This window comes from Cyanistes caeruleus, unplaced genomic scaffold, assembly GCF_971803275.1.
Source record: "Cyanistes caeruleus unplaced genomic scaffold, bCyaCae1.hap1.1 HAP1_SCAFFOLD_230, whole genome shotgun sequence".
Classification (NCBI taxonomy): Eukaryota; Metazoa; Chordata; class Aves; order Passeriformes; family Paridae; genus Cyanistes; species Cyanistes caeruleus.
Genome location: NW_028256013.1, coordinates 73332 through 91716, shown reverse-complemented (window position 1 = coordinate 91716; position 18385 = coordinate 73332). Strand labels below are relative to the sequence as shown.

The window sequence follows — 18385 nt, the reverse complement described above, 5'->3', positions numbered from 1 at the left end:
ATTTCCTGGCACTGGAGAATAGAGTCAATAGACGTTGGGCAGAGGCTCCTCATATGTAAAGAGGTCCAGGATGTCTTTTTGATATCATTTTGGTCCGGGCCATTAGGGTGGAGTGGTGGCACCCATCCTGGAGCCGATGGCTATCTCGGCTGGCTCCTCTTCCTTTGTCTAGTTTCTCCATTTCTCCAGCACAGGTGGTCAGGGCGGAGATGCTCGGGCTCGGCGATATCTCGTCCGGGCCCGTTCCTTTGTTTGTTCGATGGCCCGTGTCCTGCCCATTCTTTCGGCGCTGATGTGCCTGCTTGCGATTGTTATCTGGGTGCTTGGCTGCAATCTGTTGCTTTGGAAGAGAAATCCTGCCTCGACCTGGAGGAGGATTTCTCATTCCATATTTTCATCATTTACAATTACATATACTTTATTTAAACCTTTTCTTTCGAATTTTTATTCATCCAATTCTTTATTACAGTCCCCCACCTAATAATTTGACCACATTAAAAATTCGTATTATTTTATTCAATCTTACAGAGGGATGAGTGTGAGATTAACCACATTCACTTTTCTCCCAGTCTGATATTTTGCTTTTAGGATTTAACTCGTCTTCATCTCTGGAGAAACAGAATACTTGGTCAAATTGTAAACATACCCGGTCAACTTCACTTTTTAACAAATCTAAAATTATTGGTTCATTATTGAAGGAAGCTTTTGTTTCATGTTTTAAATTTCTATCTTCTTAATACATTTTTCCACTTATAGTACACGTTTTCAAGTTCGCTTTATTGTAACATAGGATTGATTTTGTAATATGCTACAAAGGTGGATTGTCTTTTTCTTCTGATCTAGATGGTTTTATTACATTGACTATAAATTGAAATCGGAGGAATCCCTCCCACTTCTCTCTTGTACCTGAAGTGGGTAGTTTTGATCTTTTGTCTTTCAGGAGTTTGAAACTGCCCGTCTTTAAAACTTGTCTTTGAGCAGTAACACCAGACCTCCCCCTTTAATTTACAGATCTTATACTGAGTGCCGTTGGAAAAACACATCCCCTTCTGCAGTTCTGGAGGACAGTCAATCTTTCGTCCGGTTTCTGTGGCAGTCTGACACTGCTCACACTTCCCCAGGGGACTCTCCCCCTGGAGGTACCTCGGGACTCGTTCCCTCGGCCAAGCACACGGCTAGGTTCAGGACTATCAGGATTCCCCACCATTGCATCTCTCTGCCTTGCCCTTCGCCCGTATAGGAACATACGGCGGGGATTACCATCTTCTCGGCAGCAGGGACTGTCTTCAGGGGCCCTTGTAGTCCTTAAGGCGTACCTTCTTTTGAAAGTAGCCCACCGAGACGATTTAGTTGGGTCTGTCCTACACAGTACTTTAAACTTTAATTGTTTTTCGGCACTCGATTTCTAAAGCCTTGGCTTTGGAATCTAACTGGCCTCTTAACCCCTTTTGGAACAATAGGAACCACTCAGGAGAGTTTAGTTCCAAGGACCCCGCCCGGGTGGCAAGTGTTAAGAAACGGCTAGTCTCCTCCTGTTCTTTCTCTAGACACTTTGTGCACAATCCTTTAGGTTTGTACCCTCTTAAACAGTGGGCTACCCAAATCTGTTTACAATAAGCACACTCGAAGTGGATAAATGGAAAACAATTACAATCAGGATTAATACAACTTATCTGGTCGTCACTTGTCATTTGTGATGACGCCGGCGTTTGATTTTCAGCTCTCTCGGAGGTGTGGTGACTTTCCCCTCGGAGGAGTTGTAATCCGTTACTTTTTTCACTCGAGGTGAGTGTGTCCAGTTCTTTTCTGCAGTCCGGACAGCTGTGTCTGTGGTCAGGAGGACGAGAAACGGTCCTTCCCAGTGAGGGTTGAGGGGGAGCTCTTTCTAAGCTTTGATCAGGACTTTATCCCCAGGCTGCATTTGGTGTATGGCAAATCCCAGTGTTGTGCTTTGGGGAATCAGTCCTCTTTTCTGCAGACTGGTTAACAAAGCCGCTCGTTTTTCCTCTTTGTCTGCCAGGTTGTTACTTCGGGTGTGGAACTGCCATCCTGTTTGGTGTCCTTTTACATGGACAACTGATATTTCTTTTGGTTCTCTGACAGCCTGTAGAATTTGTCGAATGATTTCCCTATGGATTAACTCTTTTTTTTTCGTATTTATCAGACTTCTTTTTCTCAAATTTTCTTAAAAGTATGTACTACCTTAAAAGCATACCGCGAATTTGTATAGATGATCCCCCTCTTTCTTTTCAACCCCTGGAGGGCTCTCAGGAGAGCATAAAGCTCGCAAGCTTGTGCAGACCAGCTTGCTTTCAGGGGGCCTGATTTCACAATGCTTCCTGATATGCCATTTACTCTAGCATATCCTGACTTTCTTTTTCTCTCAACAACTTTCGAGGATCTATCTATAAACTACTTTTCTCCTTTTTCTAACTCCTGATTTTCTAAATCTGGTTTAACTTTAGTTTGCAATTCCACAGTTTCAATGCAATTGTGTAATAGTTTCTCTGTTGGTTCCCCAAACAGGAACTGCGCAGGATTCTGCGCAGTAGTGGTTCTTAATTCTAAACTAGGCGAGCTGATTAAGATGGCTTCATATTTCAGAAGCCTCAAATCAGTCAACCACTTTTCCGCTTTTTGTTGTAAGATATTTCTTACATCATGTAGACTATCAAGGGAGCTCCGAAAGTTACCCCTTTTTTTTTTTTTTTTTTTTTTTCTTCTCTTACTAATAAAGCCACTGCCACAATTGCTTGCAAACAAGTAGGCCAACCCCGACTAACCGGGTCTAAAAATTTTGAGAGAAACCTTATGGGCTTCTTTTTTCTGCCCACTCTTGGGTCAGAACTCCTTGTGCTGCTTGTCTATTCACATCTACGAATAATTGAAATTCTTATTGGTATCCAGTAAAGTTAGTACGGGGGCAGTTATGAGTGCATCTGTAAGAGACGCTTTCTGGGGACGGTCAGAGACACGGCAAAGACCTCTATAATCGAGTTAAGTGTTAGAAGTTTATTTCAGGGCGTGGGGTAGAGAGGTAGAGAGAGAGAGCAAGAGAGGGCAAGAGAGAGAGCGCAAGAGAGACGGAAAAAAAGAGCAAGCAAGAGAAAAAAAGAGACCGAGCTCTTCTATACCACTACTTATATAACCTATACCTTTGAATATTCTATTCCTTTTCCAACCAATCTTTCTAAGTATACTAATATAGTAACATTTGTGTACAACCTATAGAAATCGCTATTTTTGCATATTTTTAGTTATCTCAGGGTCCTTCAGACCTTCCCTTATAAGGCTGGGATGAGGGGCCTCAGCTTGGTTTTATTGCAGGAAAGAATGTGTTCTGGCATACCAGCCCGGTTGGTTTCTTTGAATTATTCAAACCGTGCTATCATTTGTATTTCTTCCTTAGCCTTTCTGGCTACAAAGTCATATTTATAATTTCTTTCTAATTCTACCTTCCCAACATCTCCCCCGTTTTGTCTATGAATAACTAAGACATTAGATACGGTTCTACTCATTAGTTTCTGCATGCATTGGAGTATACAAGGTATAGCTATTAAAACTACAATTATCACTATACAGATTAAAACAAAAAGATAAAAACAACATGCACTTGGGTAAACGACAGAACTCCATTTTTTTTTTTCTTGAGCTGCTTCTGGTAGATCACTTTCTTCTTGAAGATTCTGCGTAGATCAGGCTTGGGCGTCTGCTTCTTGGCTCTTTTTTGCAGGGTCACTGGCTGGTGTGGAGGTTTCAGCAGACTTCGATGTGCAGTAGGGTTTTAGTGAGCTTTTGATCTCGTGCCTCTGCTTGAGCCGCGATTACTGCAGCTTGTGATGTTTGTGCTAAAAGAGCTTTTTCCAGCTTCTCCCCTAAGGTTCTCCCCAATTCAGTTGCTTGAATTGCTGCTACATGTTGTGGACTTCCTATTTTGTTACAAGCGTCTATCATTTCTGGCACTGTTGGCTTTTCTTTTCCCAGGGCTTTGATCACCTTCTTACATTCGGCATTAGCATTATTTTCGATAATGTCCCGTATCATAATTGGACGGGCTATATCATCACCACACTGGCGTTCAGCAGCTTGAATTACACGATCCACAAATGTTGTGAATGGCTCAGAGGCTTCTTGGCTAATAAGGTTATAAGCTTTTTCAAAAGTTCCAGCAGGCTGAATTTGTAAGAAGGCTCGCCGTGCCATTTTTTTGATGTCATCTAATGCTACCCTAGGCAAGTTTATCTGATTTTCATTTCGGTCATCTGGAGGTTCACCTGTGAGCTTTGACAGGGTGAGAGCACGCAAATCTGGATCATTACTACGTCTATAATTGTCCAATACATTTCTGAGTAGTCTCTTCCATTTCAATTCCCATAGCATAAATTGCGAATCTGTAAGGGTAATGCTAGCAATATTTTTGCAGTCATTGGGTGTGAGAGTATGCTCTTCTAGTGTACTTTTCAGCAGTTGTTTAAAATATGGAGAGCAAATGCCACTGTCCTTTATCGCTTTTCGCAGTTCTTTTATCTCCTGGGGTGAAATAGCTGTCCATGTTCTTGGACCGCCCGCCTGCTGACTAAATAACACCGGCATTGCTAGGGGGTTTATGTTTTCTTCTTTGCAAATTTGTCTTTTGACTTCCAGCCAGTTTGTAAGTTGGCTATCATCATAACATTCTTGGGAATTTATGTGTAGTGGAGCTTCGAATTTTACAATCTCACTTTGAAGTGGTAAAGTCAGGGGATTAGCTGTTGCATGCATAGAATAGTTCACTGTCTCTCCTGTATTTATTAATGCAGATACTGTGTTAGAAATTCCCCCTTCCTTTTGTACCTTTTGTGTAGCCAGGTGTAGCGGCGGCCTTGTAGTTGTAGTGTCGGCTGACAGTAGCTGCGATAGGGGACGGTCAGGGGGCAGAATGGGATGCTGCACTTGCGGATAAGCCTCTGGGAGCTGCGGCACGGGCGAGGGCAGGGAAGCAGGTTTCGGTTGTTCGCGGTTATAATGCGCGGGGGCATCTGACAGCGAAGCGGCAGTTCTTGGTGATATTACAGCCGGGTCTGGTAGAGGATCGGGGGAATACACAGGACCAGACGCTGGCGGGAGTAGCGCGGTGTTTTGTGACCGTGTGGAAACCTGTGGTTGACACTGCGTTTGTGTAAGTTCCGGTCCAGGGTCGGTGGTGGCGGCCCTCGTGGCAGGCAGAACCGGGACCTGCTGCGGCTCAGGACCGCGTGGCCAGAGAGAAACAGCAGAAGGAGCTGAGGGGGCCGGGGTGGACCGGGCAGCGGAGGCTGGAACGTCTGCGGGCCGCGGCGAAACGGGAGGCGGAGAAAAATGAAACAACGAGATGTTCGAGGCAGCAGTGGTCTGTGTCGGCTCAGGGGCCGAGGTGTGACCCGCTGCTGACGGCGGGGCTGACTCCGCGGTGACAGGAGGTAGTGGAAGAGTTAGGGAAGAGGCTGCAGTGTGGTTTTGTAGCGCAGATAGAATATAAGTGGTAGCCGCGATGACGGCCGCAGGGTGCAGCGGGGGAGGAGCGGGAGATTCTCCGGTGGGGAGGAGGGGTGGTGGAGTTGAGGCGACAGCACCGACGGGGGGAGGAGCCACGATGACATCGCTGGGCGGAGGCACAGGGGCGGAGTCAAGGGGTGGGGTCGCACCGGTGACGGGAGCGGGAGGGGCGGGGTGCACCGCGAGGGCAGAGCCGGGGGTGGGCAGCGCGGGGGTTGTGACAGCGGAGACGGGGTTTCTTGAGGGAGCGGGGAGCTCGCCGCTTGCCACACTGGGGGAGGGAACAGTATCGGGAGGGGGAGGGGGAGCAGGGGCGGGGGCCGCAGGGTCCGCCGAGGGGGATGGGGTCACCGGAACAGATTGCGAAATCACGGGGGCTGGGGGGGGGGTGGGGAAGGGACGCGCGAAACTGCGGATGCTGGAGTCACTGAGTTTCGGGGGGCCGGAACGGGCCTGGCCACGTTTCGGGCCTTCGTGGCCAGGGACAAACGCGTAGTAGGGACTGGATCCGACGCGACAGCCACTGATGGTTGTTGCTTATTATGAAAGAGTTCTACGAGAGCTCTACACGCTGGTACTAGCTGTGCGGCTGTCATATCGCGGTGTGAGATATTATTAAAGAGTTTAATACCGACCGTGTCCCAAAAATGTCTAGTAAATACAGCTGAACGGTCAGCGTTGGGGAAGTTAAGTAGAGTCCATTCTAAAAGATCTTTTAGCTCTTGTTTCGGTAAATTATTGGACTCAGAGCGTAATAAATGTTTTAGTCGCTTATAGAGGTCTCTGTCGTGAATAGAGTAAGATTGTCCCATGATTAAAACTTGTGCGCACTAACCTCAGTACCGGAGAAAACAGCGTATCCAATCCCAGCTTCTCGTGGGGGCTCCCCTGCTGCGGCTCCAGACGCTGCTTTTCGGGTTCCTTCACCAAGCTCCGCTTCTAGCTGTTGCTTTGCAACACTGCAGCGAGCTCAGAACCCCTTTCCAGCACAGCACCAAGCGGTGCCAGGCACCTCGCTGTGCTCCACTCCCGGGGCTGAGTCTCCCAGAGCTCCAAAAGACACCGATCCTCAGCGTCTCTGGACTCAGAAACTCCCCTTGCAACTTTAAAGAGCTTCGGCCCAACTCGCTGCTAAGCAGCGTGGTCCTTGCTCACGGTACTGGGAAAGCAGGCACGACAGATAAGTGTTAGTTACCGTCCATGAGGGTCTCTTACAGCTGAAGAAAACGATCTGCTCCTGCCTGGCTCGCCAATCTGTAGGAGACGCTTTCTGGGGACGGTCAGAGACACGGCAAAGACCTCTATAATCGAGTTAAGTGTTAGAAGTTTATTTCAGGGCGTGGGGTAGAGAGGTAGAGAGAGAACAAGAGAGGGCAAGAGAGAGGGCAAGAGAGACGGAAAAAAAGAGCAAGCAAGAGAAAAAAGAGAGAGACCGAGCTCTTCTATACCACTACTTATATAACCTATACCTTTGAATATTCTATTCCTTAACTAACCAATCTTTCTAAGTATACTAATATAGTAACATTTGTGTACAACCTATAGAAATCGCTATTTTTGCATATTTTTAGTTATCTCAGGGTCCTTCAGACCTTTCCTTATAAGGCTGGGATGAGGGGTCTCAGCTTGGTTTTATTGCAGGAAAGAATGTGTTCTGGCATACCAGCCCGGTTGGTTTCTTTGAATTATTCAAACCGTGCTATCATTTGTATTTCTTCCTTAGCCTTTCTGGCTACAAAATCATATTTATAATTTCTTTCTAATTCTACCTTCCCAACACTTACTCATTTCTTGCTGTGAGATCTGGATTAGAAGAGCAAAACAGGCTAAAAACTTGAAAGGCATAAAGAAAGTTTATTAACAAAACTACAAGAATAAGAAACCAGAATAAAACCTCCAGAAACCCTTTTTCCCCACTACCCAACTATTCCCCTTGTTCACGTGACAACATAGAGACAAAAAAACCTTGGTGGTTAAAACAGTCTCAACTTTGCTATAGTCTTTTCATCAGTCTTTGTAGAGAAAAAAAAGTTCTCTTTTGTCAATTTATGGAGTTTTTCACAAAAAACCTAATTTTCTCATGGTTTTCTATTTCTCTGATGACAGCTGCCTGGAAAACTCTGCCATCAGTTCTCTCCTCCCGTTTCTCCTCACTCTGAGACGTGTTCCTGGGTCATTGGTCATATGGTGTCATTTGAAGGATGAGTTATTCAAAGGCAAAAGTTCTCTTCATCTGTCTCTGTGATCATCTCTGGAAACAGAAATTTTCTCTTTGTCTCTTAAGGGCCACAAATCTTCAACAATTCTCACTTCTCTGTTTCTGTTCCAGCATCTCATGGGATCACCACTACTTCACCATTTTCTTCTGTCTACACTTTGAAATACTCCATTCCCCCCAAAATACTCTTGCAGGAATTACAGGAGATTTTTCAGAACACTATTGTCCATCTCCATAGTTTTAGCAAAAGAATATTTCAGCTTCTTAAAGCATCTCTTATTTCTCTCCCCCATCTGAAGCTTAATTCTTTTATTTACAGTTTTTGATAGTTTATGTTGTCTCTTTCCATGTTGATCACTCTCTCTCTCTTCCCCTATCTCTGGAAAAAAGGATGAATTTGCCAGTCTCATCTGTGTAGTGAGCAGGTTGAACTCTTGCCCAGGCCTTGTGGCTGATCCCGGGATCTCTGCCGGAGCAGCGGCTGGAGCTGTCCACGCTAGAAGATTTTTCCCCATGGCTGCTGTGGGGAGTGTGGCCATTATCTGAGCACAAAGCTGCAAGCTGCTATCTTTCCCTGCCTTTAGTGGCAGCCTGTGGTGAAACTGAGCAGCGGCACAAAGTGCAGGCCAGGCAGGGAGCGGCCTGGCCCGGCAGCCCCGCTGTGCAAGGCCCAGCCAAGCCTCTGAGAAGGGGCTCCTGGCACTTGCCAGTCTCCATCCTCCCCGGGAAGCGCAGAGCTGCGGCCAGCCCCGCTCCCCTCCCGTGGCCTTGGCTGGCCTGGGGGGAAGGAGGCTGAAGCCGAGCCCTGCTACCTCTTCAAAAGGCGCAAAGCAAAGAGAGCCAAGAGAAATTGCCGGCCTTAGGGCTTCAAGTGCTGTTCCCAGCTTGATGTCACTTTGCAATGGGCAAAACTGCTGGCACTTCTCAGCAATGGCCTCTTATGGGCCAGGAGAAAAACTCCTCTCAGCCTCCAGCAGCTTCAACTTCCTTAGGTGCTTCTCTTGGTTTTCTGAACCGTCAGTCCATCAGACGTGACATTTTGAGAAAATGTAGGAAATTTTGTGGGATTTTTGTGGAATTTTGTGTATTTTTTGTGGAATTTTGTGGGATATTGCAGAGATTTATGGAATTTTGTGGAAGTTTGTGGGATTTTGAGGTGGTTTATGGAATTTTGTGGAGTTTTTCTGGAATTTTGTTGGACTTTGAGATAATTTACAGAATTTAGTTAAGGTTTTTTGTAGGGTGCATTTTATGGACTATTTGTGGAATTTTTCAAAGTTTTCAGGGATTTTGTGGAATTTTCTGAAATTTTGTGGGATTTTGAGGAGAGTTCAAGAATTTTGAGGGAATTTGTTGGATGTTGTGGGAATTTGAAGAGATTCAGGGAATTTTGTTGGGTTTTTTGTGGAATTTTGTGCATTTTTTCAAGAATTTTGTGGGATTTAAAGAAAAATTAAAGCATTATGGGGTTTTTCCAGTACTTTTTGTGGAATTCTTCTGCAATTTCGAGGATTTTTTCTGCAATTTGTGATATTTAAACAAAGTTTAGGGAATTTTGTGGGATTTTTGTGGGAATTTTGTCAGATTTAACTGGAATTTTGTGGGATTTATTTATTAATGGAGAAGACAATGGATATTTTGCCAAACCTCCTTTCAAACAACAATACATCGATCAGCACAACAGAAAAGAGGAAAAGAAAATCTTCCCCAGTTAGAACAGAGCCAGAGTCCCACCATTTTCCCCTCCACTTTCATTTCTTTTCTACATTTAGAGGCAAACCTTCCATCTCCAAAAGCTTCCATCTCTCACTTCCTGATGCCGTTTGCCACCCTTTAGCCTCGACCCCCACGGATCTGAGTGCTGTCCATGTGGGGCTGGGGATGCTCAGCCTGGAAAGAGAAGGGGCTGGGGAGGCCTCCCTGCAGCTCTAGGAAAGATGGGCACAGAGAGGAGAAGGCTTTCAACTGCAGGAGTGAGATTGAAGTTGGATCTAATGCAGCTGCTCTTTTCCACTCAGGCTGCTGGGCCACTGGCCCAGGCTGGGCACAGAGGCTGGGGATGCTCCATCCTTGGCAACATCCAAGGCCAGCTGGGAGCAGGGCTCTGAGCAACCTGTTCTGGGGGAAGATTGCTCAGCTTGGAACAAGATGGTCTTTAGGGTCCCATCCAAGCCCAAGCACCCAGGGATTCCATCATTCGAGCATCTCCCTTGTCCACTTCAGCCTGGGCCTGGGCTCCTGACACTGATGTCACAGTGCACGCTCCAGCTAGAACTTCCAGCATCCAGCAACGGCCACAACACAACCCTTGGCTCCTTGTGTCAGCACGCTCTTCACCCTGCTCCAGGCCTACCCCTGTCACCTTGTTGTCACCTGCTCCCTCATACCCCCAGCAGTCCCAAAAGCTCCCCGTTGAGTGCATTTTGCTCTCCATCCCTGCAGGATGTCTGCATTTGCTCCAAAGAAGGTATGGTACTATTCCACGGAGGTGGACAGCCCGCAGCTGCATGGCTGGGCTGGAGCTCTGTGGGATAGTGTGGGAAAGGGACCCCACTGGGAGATTTTGCTACCTCTGCAGGCTGGCACAGACACAGAGGAGGAGATGGAGGTGGATACACAGATGGATACGGACGAGAAAATGGAAGTGGATGGAGAGAACACCAGAGAGGAAGAGATGGATGTGGATGTGGATCAGACGGAAGTAGAAATGGAGGTGGACATGGAAGAGCACATTGAGGAGATGGATATTGATGTAGAAGACGAGGAGGAGGACATGGTGTTGGGATGAAGAGCGATGCCAGCAGCAGAACAGGCAGGTGCTCCCCACAGGCAGAGTGGGTCCCCTGCTGCCAGCCTGGGGCTGGGCTGGGCACTCCCTGCTCAGGGACACGCTAGCCCATGCACTGGATTCTGCTGGCCATCCCTGGCCTGGCCTGGGCTTGCTTTGGGCCACACAAGCCCTGTTCCAGTGCCTGGGCCACAGCCCCCAGCCCCAGCCAGCCTCACTTCTGGCAGCAGAGTCCCACTGTGCCAGTGTCCCAGCCTGGCAGCACATGGAACACCCCTCCATGCCTGACTGCACTGACCGTGCTACTTGTTTTCCTTCCAGGACTGAGGCACATCCCGGACACAGATGCCACCCTGCTGTATATACGTTTTACAGTTGTTGTGTTCTGATAGACGTTATAGGGTTTGCTGTAGTGTTCTGTAAATACGTTTCATGTAGTTTTGTTAGATATGTTCTTAGGTAAATAGGTTCTATAGTTTATTGTTGTTGTTGTTGTTACCAAGGCTTGGATGTCCCTGCGGGAGCTGGCACAGCCACCCCAGGAGTGGGCTCCCTGTGCACAGGGGGTCCCACTGACAGAGCTCACCCTCTCCTTGCAGTTTCTCTGCACACACTTGGTAGCTGGAGGGGCAAATCCCAGTGGGCCCTGTCCCATGGCATCCCACATGGGAGCAGGGCTCAGCCTCATGCATGGCTCTTCCCTGGCTCGCCCCAGGGCTAAGGAGGCTGCACTGGGCTGCGGGCAGCCTGCTTCCTGGGCACCCTGAGGGGCTGGAGCCAGCCTGGAGGGAGCCTCAGCACAGGGGCCTCTGGCCTACATGCACCAAGATTTCCTTTGGAAACCCCCTCTCTCACCACACTCTGCCTCAAGCACAACATCAATTGTTCCTCCTAGTTAAAGGGGAGACCTTAATTGGCATAAATTTGTCCCTTGGACTTTCTAGCCCAGCAAATGTCAGCACTTGTAATCCCTGTTCTGCACTCCCTGCTCAGGCACCAAAACCTTGGAACCTGCCAGAACATCTTGAATTAGCACCAACCTGCAGTGAGCTACAGGGGGAGAACCTACCCCCAACCACACAGGGACATTGATGGGCTGGGGCAGAGCTGAAACTAAAGTATTTTAATGCCAAGAGACAGGATTTTTTATTGCTGAATTCATTCTCCCAGGACAAGAATGAAAGCTTTGTCTCCTCACCTGCCACACGTCTATTGCCAAGGTTTGCTTCTGGGTTATGACTGATTTTTATTCATCTCTTCAGAACTCTGATGCTCTTCCTGCCTAAGGTGCAGAGATGATATTTCAGCTATTTCAGAGCCAGGTGAGCTCAGCACAGCTTGGGCAACACGCAGAATTTCCAGACCCACAGATTCAGGCCATGCAAACTGATACTTTTTCATCTCTGTGCAAAGATCACTGCAAGGATGTCAGTGATGTACCACACACTGCTCAGAGCTGTCCCTTCTATCCAGCTCTCCCCAGTCACTTCACACACTTCACTCCAAGCACTTTCTGATAGAGTTCAGTAGCACATGGGATTTCATCCTGGCTTTTCTTCCTTTTCTCCTGAGCTGTCTCCAGACACCGTGTGTGGGCACTGCAGCAGCATGAATGTGGCACCTCCCTGACACTGAGATTCATGTCACAACTTTTCATCCAAAGCAGCAAAGAAATGATTCCCACTGGCTCCCACACGGCTCCCTGGCAACTTTGTGCTGCTGCAGCTCCAGCACCAGCCCTGGTGCACAGCAATTTCAGGAGGAGACACACCAAAGGAATCAGCCATTCCCAGAGAAGAAACATCTGTTTGCATGGCCCAAATCCCCACAACACTGCAGACTGTGCTGACCCTGCACACTCTGCATTCGCACTTCAGCCTCTGTGCCTCACTTTTCCTCTCACTAAAGTCCCCCCAGTTTCCCTCAATGCTCACATTCCCAAGAGAATTCAAAGCAGCATTAGGAGCAGGGAGAGATGATGGGAGCTGTCCCAAGGCTCAACAAAATTTCTCAGGCCTGACAATTCTAGTCAAGGACAGAGGAAAAACCTGCATGGAAGAGGTGTGAAATCAAAGCAGTCATCAAATTTAGGTAGAATGAGAGAAGCTGAAGAGGTTTTCAGTGTTTGCAACAAGATTAGCAGCTCCAGGCACAGGAGGGATGTGACATTTTCCCCACTGTAACAACTCTGGGATGCAAATTGCATCTCAAATCCTTCTCCCCAGCTCTGGGACTTGTTCAGCCACCCACCATGGTGCTGAATTTTTCAAGCAAAGTGGAAGCTGGTCAGAGAGATGGCTTGCAAATCCAAATCACAGAGGACAGCTTGGAAGCAGCAGCCAGAGCAAAGAGAGGCAGAGCCTGGCCCTGGGGTGCAGCACAATGTTGTGGTTTAGATTTGCTAATTTCGTTTCCCGGCCAACACACCAAATAAATGTCATGGTTTTAAAGCAGTAGCTAAAAAATTACAAGAAAACTTACTTATTTCTTGCTGTGAGATATACATTAGAACAAGAGCAAAAGAGACTTAAAAGGAATAAAGAAAGTTTTTTAACAGAACTACAAGAATAAGAAAACCAGAATAACTTCCAGAAAACCTCTTTCTCCCCCACTACCCAACTTTGTTCACATGAAAACATAGAGACAAAAAACTTGGAACTTTGGTGTTTAAAACACTCCCAATTACTGCTAGAGTCTTTTCATCAGCTTTGTAGAGAAACAGAAGTCTTCTGCTAATCTATGGAGTTTTCGCAAGAAAACCATTTCTGTTATAGTTTTCTATTTCTCTGATGCCAGCTGCCTGGAAAAAATCTGTCAGCAGTTCACTCCTCCCATTTCACATCACTCTGAGGTGTGTTATGGGTCAAATGAGTCTTGGGATGTCATTTTTAAGGATGAGTTATTCAAAGGCAAAAGTTCTCTTCATCTGTCTCTGTGAGCCTCCCTGGAAACAGAAGTTTTCTCTTTGCCTCTCAAAAGGCCACAAATCTTCAACTATTACTTCTCCCTCTGTTTCAGTATCTCACAGCATCACAATCGCTTCACTATTTGCTCAAAATCCACACTTTGAACACTCCATTCCTCCCAATATACTCTGTCATGAATTAAAGGAGCTCTTTTTCAGAACACTATTGTCCATCTCCATAGCTTTAACAGAAAAATATTTCAGTTTAATTAAAGCATCTCCTTATTCTCTCTTCCCCATCTAAAACTTAACTCCTTTCATCACTGTTTTTGATGGTTTTATGATGTCATCTTTATGTTGATTGTCTGTCTCTCTCTGTCTCTCTGGGAAAAAGGAGTAATCTGTATGTTTTATCCAGGTAGTAAAAGAGTTAAAGTCTTGGAAAGCTGCAGATGTTGATGGTGTCAGGTTTCAGTCCAGCAGCAGAAACTGCAAACCAAGCCAGGCCGGCCGGCTCCGTTTCTCCCCCCCCGCCCTCTGCGGCCTTGTCCGGCCTGGAGGGGGGAGGAGGCCGAGACAGAGCCTGTTACCTCGTCAGAAGCCAGAAACCAAAGAGAACAAGGGAGCTGTCATAGGGTAGCTTTACTTTTAAGACAGCTTAGAAAGAAGAGAAGTTGAAGCTGCTGGTGGCTGATGGGAGTTTTTCCTCCTGACCAATTATCAGTCATTTCCAAGAACTGACAGCAGATCTGACCATTAAAAAGTGAATTCAACTTGTAAACACCCCCTTAAGAAGTACAGACAGAATTCTCTTATTCTCTTTGGTTTCCGGCTTCTGAGGAGGTAACAAGGCTCTGTCTCAGCCTCCTCCCTCCCTCTCCAGGCCGACAAGGCCTCGGGGTGGAGGAGGGGAGGGGGAAGAGAAGCAGCGCTCGTCAGCCAAGCTTGGTTTTCAGTTTTAGCTGCTAGACTGAAACTTAACACCATGAACTCTTGCAGTTTTCCTAAAGCTTTTAATTCTTTTACTACCTGGATAAACATACAGATTACTCCTTTTCTCAGAAAAACAGAGAAAGAGAGAGACAATCAACATAGAGAAGACATCATAGAACCACCAAAAACAGTGAAGAAAAGAGTTAAGTTTAAATAAGAAAGAGAGAATAAGGAGATGCTTTACAGCTGAAATATCTTTCTGTTAAAGCTATGGAGATGGACAATAATAGTATAAAAAGACTCCTTTAATTCATGATGAGTGTTGGGAAGAATAGAGTATTCAAAGTGTAAGTTTTGAGCAAAAGAGAGAGAGTACTTGTGATACTGTGAGTTGCTGGAATTGAGTTGAGTGAAGATTTTGAAGCTTTGAGGGGCAAAAAGAAAACTGTTTTCCAGGAAAGCTCACAGAGACAGATGAAGAAGACTTCTGCCTTTGAATGACTTATCCTTAAAAACATCGGAGAGATGTGAAATGGGAGGAGAAGATCTAATGACAGATTTCCGGGCAGCAGGCATTAGAGAAATAGAAAACTATGCCAAAAAATAGTTTTCTTGTGAGAAACTCCGTAAGTTAACAGAAAGAGACTTCTGTTTCTCTACAAAGACGGATGAAAAGTCTGTAGCAAGAATTAAGACTGTTTTTAACCACTAAAGTCCTAAAGTTATTTGTCTCTATGTTGTCATGCGTACAGAAGAATAGTTAAGATGTGGAAGATAAGGGGGTTTTCTGAAAGTTTATTCTGGTGTTCTTATTCTTGTAGTTTGTTAATAAACAGTCTTTATTCCTTTTAAGTTTTAAGCCTGTTTTGCTCTTGTTCTAATCCATATCTCACAACAAGAAATAAGTAATTTTTTAGTTACTGGTTTAAAACCACGACACCTGGCAGCCTCAGTGACTGTGGATTTATTGACATCTCAGCCCTACAAGATTCCCACGGGAATTATGGGACCAGTGATAATAAATGGAAAAGCTGTGGGTGCAATAGTGTTGGGACGTTCATCTGCTAGTCTAATGGGACTGTTTATTTTACCTGGAGTAATTGATGTGGACTATTCTGGTGAAATATATATCATGGCATATACACTGGCACCACCAGCCAGAATTGATAAGGGACAGCGAATTGCACAACTGGTGCCAGTACCACAATATACCCATCAATTGACACCATTGCAAAATCAATTACAGGGTACAGGTGGATTTGGTTCTACAGGAGGACTTACATTGCTTACCCTGGGCTTAAACACTCGACCCAAGCGAAAAGTTGTTCCCAATTATAACGGAGAATCCCACCAATTAGAAGGACTATTGGATACTGGGACAGACTCAAGTATTGTTGCTCCACAGTATTGGCCCCAGGAATGGCCTTTGTTGTCCAGTATGGTTACTGTTACGGGGGGGGAGGCTTAACTTTAGCAAAAAGGTCTCCACAAATCCAGATTCAATTAGATGGGAAGGTCATCAATTCTGTTTTGTCAATTGTTCCATTACCAGACAAGGTTCAATGTCTAATAGGGCGAGATATTTTGTCACAACTTGGTGTTACTTTGACCAATGAGCACCCTTTAGAATAGAGGCCATTGTTTGGACTTTCCCACTCCCACTTAAATGGATAATTCAGGAACCAGTATGGGTTGAACAGTGGCCTTTAAAAAGGGAAAGTCTGCAGCAAGCTCATCAATTAGTGCTGGAACAATATCAACAAGGACATTTAAAGTTGTCAACAAGTCCTTGGAATGCCCCTATTTTTGTTATAAAAAAGAAATCTGGAAAATATCGATTGCTGCACGACTTACGTGCAGTAAATGAACAAATGGAGCCAATGGGGGCACTGCAATCTGATTTGCCCAATCCTGCAATGTTGCCAAGAGATTGGCCCTTGTTAATAATAATAATAATAATTAAAGGACTGTTTTTTCACCATCTCACTGCATGAACAGGATACTTGCAGATTTGCTTTTACCTTGCCCTCATTAAATCGAGCAGAACCGGACAAGAGATTTGAATGGACAGTTTTACCACAGGGTATGCGTAATTCTCCTACCTTGTGCCAGCTTTATGTTGATAATGCTTTGCAGCCACTACGTGTTCGATGGCCTACAACCATTATTTATCACTATATGGATGATATTCTTTTTGCTCAGTCACAACCTTTTGCAGATTAACAAGTTAAAGACATTCAAACACAACTACTTCAGAATGGACTGACTGTTGCACCTGAGAAAATACAGCAGTCATCCCCATGGAAATATCTCGGGGGGACTTGAACTGAGCAGTATGTTGCCCCTCAGAAACTGTCATTGAACATGTCACTTCATACTGTTCATGATGCTCAGCGATTGCTGGGGGATTTGCAATGCCTTAAACCTGTTGTGGGTATTCCTAATGAACTTTTACAACCCTTATGACCTTTGTTGAAAGGTACCGATCCTACAGCACCTATACAGGTCACCAGTGAACAACAAGAAGCTCTCAATAAAATAATGGACTGTTTCCTGACAGGTGTTGTTCGTAGGCGAGATCCAGACTTGGACATCAACCTTACTGTATGGTTTGGACCTCAACATCTCATCGGTGCTTTAACACAGCAACAAAAGGAAACAGGGGAGATATGGGTATTAGAGTGGTTGTTGCCACCACTACAACAGAGACATACCTTAATTCAAAAAATTGAAATTTTAGCAGATTTAATAAAACAAAGGTAGAAGCGATTGTGACAAATTATGGGTGCAGATCCAGCTGTCATTCAGATACCAATAAAAAAGGACACTTTAGACTGGTATTTAATTCACAGCTCCACACTGCAAGAAGCATTGCTTGACAACAGCAGTGTGGTCAGTACTGAGGAGGTGCCTGGAATACCACTACGATGGATAGGCCAGCAGAATTGGATTGAAAAGCCCAAACGATCATTTTGCCGTTACCAGGGGCATCAACGGTGTTCACTGATGCTGGAAAGAAATCTCGCACAGCTGCTGCTACATGGCAAGATTCGGAAGGACAATGGAATCATCATATTATTCCAGCTCAAAAGGAGGACACATTACAAACTCTGGAATTAGTCGCTGTTGTTTGGGTTTTGGTGCAGTTTAAGGGTCCTGTTAATGTGGTAACTGATTCTTTATATGTTGCAGGAGTGAGTGAACGTATTGAAAAAGCAGAAATAAAGGAAGTAAAAAACCCTCGTTTATATGAACTGTTTTTGCAGCTTCAAAGAGCAGTAAAGTTGTGGACTGCTGCCTTTGCTATTATCCATATTTGTAGTCACAAATGGGATGTGGGTTTAGGAGAAAGAAATGCTAGGGCAAACCGATTGGTTTATAAAGATCCAAAAACAGGTCTGTGGGGAGGTCCCAGCAAGGTACTGTATTGGGGACGTGGTTATCTTTGTGTGTCTACCCCCACAGGGCCTGTCTGGGTGCCGAGCCGATGGACTAAACCTGCTGATCCCAGGGATTTACCTTCAGCTGATCCAGAAAATTCTGCAGATACTTCTCGCTCTCTGCCAGCAACATAGAGACGGGATCTGATGAACTCTCACATGCAAATCTTGTATACAGTACCAGAGTGTGAATGTTATCCTTTTGTATGTTACATTTGTAAAGTGTGTAAAGAAAAGTGGTGGGCACATTCTAAGTGGGATCGATCCCCAAGAGGGATTTGTACAGAGTGTTACAACTTTGAAAGAAATTTCACTGAGGTTGCATTACAGGAAGATGTGCAAACAGGACAATTTGAAAAAGGATCTGATAGATGGTGGGAGATTTTTGCTTTTGGGATTAATCCAGAAAATTATTGTTATCATCCTAATACCCCTTTGCCGTATATTATTGAAATAACCACAATACGCTCTCATAAAACACTTACACAGGTCAGGTGTGATATTCCAGGGGTAAAAAATAAAAATTGGGAGCAATTCTTAAAACGGCAGTCTCGAGAGAAAGGGTCTTTCCCTGAAAGTTATCCCTG

The 18385-nt window shown here is 45.5% G+C and overlaps 1 long non-coding RNA gene across 1 annotated transcript; it reads left to right on the top strand.

The window, feature by feature from the left end:
* The first annotated feature begins 10028 nt into the window (after nt 1-10028).
* On the top strand, nt 10029-17131 carry LOC147645558 (uncharacterized). The gene is made up of 4 exons (XR_015282301.1): nt 10029-10199; nt 10311-10544; nt 10842-11842; nt 16919-17131. It is a non-coding gene; the product is annotated as an uncharacterized LOC147645558 (long non-coding RNA).
* The last annotated feature ends 1254 nt before the right edge of the window (nt 17132-18385 follow it).